General features: G+C 38.0%; 1 protein-coding gene across 1 annotated transcript in view; it reads left to right on the top strand.

Annotated features, from left to right (window-relative positions):
- col18a1a (collagen type XVIII alpha 1 chain a) overlaps positions 1-2,848 on the top strand; it is a 101,414-nt gene that overhangs the window by 1,180 nt on the left and 97,386 nt on the right. The window lies entirely within an intron of this gene.

Here is a 2,848-nt window from a genome sequence, read left to right on the forward strand (position 1 = left end):
ACGCGTTCCCTGCAGTTTATAGTGCCTTCTAACCACACTTTGCATTCTTTGTATTTGTTCCACATCTGATCACACTTGTTTCCCCTTCAGTTTCAAAGCTTCTTTTCATTTGTGTTCTTGAATAATTCATATTTTAATTATGTTCATTTAGTAAATATTCATCAAGTGACATTTGAAACGATGATGATAAATATTTGATTAAGTCTCCAAAACTTTTAGAGTTGTGAGAAGAAATGAAGCCGGCTTTCAGATGAACCCCCTCTACACTGATAGAAACCAAATTGAAGGACAGTCATTTTTCTCATTTTGACCCCTTTTCACCCCAATAGTATTAACATACCAGATCTTGAAATTGAAAAGGCCTGCCACTCTATCTTAAGAGCAGGGCTTTGGCTGCACTGCGACATGCTTGAATTAGGTCTGATTCATTCTCAGACCCGAGCTGGGTCAGGAATCCCTATTGTCATGTGATCTTTGACACGCACCCAGCATGGTTTGGCCCTGAGGGGAGCGGTTTGAAGCCGGGGGATGGGGAGCGACCTTAGATTTACCCCCCTTTCCCTCCCTCTAACTCCTGCTGAGCCATTTAATCGCTGAATTAGACGCGACGTTAGGAATCACAGCTGGCTCGGTTTCTCGCAGAGTCATGATGGTCAGAGCGACGGGACGGGACGGAGGGGAAAGCTGCCTCACTATGCAGTGATCACTGACAAAAAGCAGGTTTCTTTAGCATTTGAAAAACAGTGATTTTTAAAAAACTAGTTTCTACTTTTTTAATTTGATTTGACAGAAAGTTTTGAAAAAGTAATATATGTGACACTTATAAAAAAATCTGCAGTTAGATTAGGACACAAATAATTTGCTTGTAAGCAGTAGAATGTATATCTTTTGAGAAAAAGTTATGACCAAGGTTGTACACTTTTGACTTCCTGTTTGAAGCACAATCGTAAATGAAAGTAACTGGAGGCAATTCACCTGCAAACCACTAGGCGGCTTCTTACAATAAAGAGAAAACTGCATCCACAGGAGAAGTGCACACACTTACTTGTTGGCTGTTTTTTTAAAACCGACTAACTCAGTGGCCTAACAGTAGAGTGTCTGGCCTGAGATTGTGGGTTCAAATGCAAGGTTGGGTCATGCCAATACCTCCTTTCTTGACATTCACCATTAAGGTTAAAGGACCAAATGGTTCCCGGTTACTGCATCTCACTACCCTCCAGCCGATGGGTCAAATGTGGAGAATACATTTTGCTTACCAAAGTGTGTGTCAACTGATTGGACTTGTGTCTGAGGTTAGATTTATTTCTCTTGACAGCTATTCTATGAGCATCATCTCTGAAAATTTCAATTTTATTCAATTTTTAAGTCTCAGCTTACGTTTCTCCTGAACATCTGTGTGCTCTTTGGTTTGACATTTAAATCGTTGAAACCTAATTTTTTGGAATGGCCTTATCGGGTAAATTTAAATAACTCCTACCCTCTTGTCTAGTTATGGAAAGATGGGGGTTCTGGGACAGTTACTGCATTCAAAAGGGCAACAACCACTTATTTGTAAAATTGTCTCAATTCAAACCCACTGTATATGAGAACTGCTGACATAAAAAATGACTTGGATCTGGCTCCAATGAGTTTAATTGTCTTTTTTTTTGCAATACGTATTCTATGTGTTGGAGCAAGAAATGATCAGTAATCAGGGATCAGTCTGAGTCAGTCTAAGTCTCAGAATGACTGAGTAATAGCTGTTTATTTCTCATCAGAAGTCTTTGGGATTTTGGCTTCTTGGAGCCAGCGTGTACTTCCTGTTTGGAATAGGGGGGAGGGGTCACAGTCCAGTTCTCGCACACAGTCAATGATTCAAACTCCCTTCAACTCCTCCGTTGAACGTTTTTTAGAAAAAAATCACTTTTATCAAGTCATCTCTGCTTCTCTCTGCTGTTTTGTCACTTGGTTTTCTTCTGTTTAGCTGCTGACGGGTTAAGTTTGACTTTTCTTTCCTTTTCCAGACATTTGTAACTATTGACTCCCTCCATTTTTTCCCCTCCCTTTCCTTCCTTATGTTGTGCATTTTTCTTTTCCAAGGCATTTTGTTTGTAGCTTTCTGTCAAATACTGACATAAGTTTTTGGCCCAACTGGATGTTTCCTTTTTTTTCTAAACATCTCAGTTTGTCTGTACTTCCTCCAAATCGAACTGTAAGCATGCATCACGTTCTGCCACATTTGGTTAAGAATTATTTCACATCAGCGGTTTTTCTGCATTTCCGTTGAATCATATTACAACTTTTTGTGTTAGAGCTGTGTTTTCCTCTTCCAAGTTTACTGAGGTTCAAAAGCACTCTTTCAAGCAGCTGTTCAAATGTTCACAATTTACATTTTTAGACCAACAGGCATAAATTAAAATTCTTTGGTCTGTTTTTTTTTTTTTTTTTTTAATTACCCATGTCTAACATGTCTGTTCATCTTTCCTTTATCTTGATCTCACACTTGAGTGGCTGTCATGCACTTTCTTTTAATATTTAATGATACAGTACCTGCCGGGAAAAAAAGGTTGTTTGAAAATTAGAAGAAAACATCTTATCAACATTTTAATCCATTGAAAGTACAAGAGCTGTAATAGTTCTTATGTAGAAACCAACCAACCCTTCAAAAAGTGAAGTTAAGCTCAATTGTTTTTTTATGGGGCCAGTTTGAATCATTTAGCCTTTAAAGATCCACTCCAATTATCTTTTAATTTACTTTTAAAACGTTCCCAGTGGTCTTTTAAGTATGATTATTCAGTTTTTAGGCCAAATAATAAAACTAGTCTTTTTTTGGACATAATTACTGCAGAGAATAGCTCATTAGAAATGT

The sequence above is a fragment of the Oryzias melastigma genome, linkage group LG21 (genome assembly GCF_002922805.2).
Source record: "Oryzias melastigma strain HK-1 linkage group LG21, ASM292280v2, whole genome shotgun sequence".
Lineage (NCBI taxonomy): Eukaryota > Metazoa > Chordata > Actinopteri > Beloniformes > Adrianichthyidae > Oryzias > Oryzias melastigma.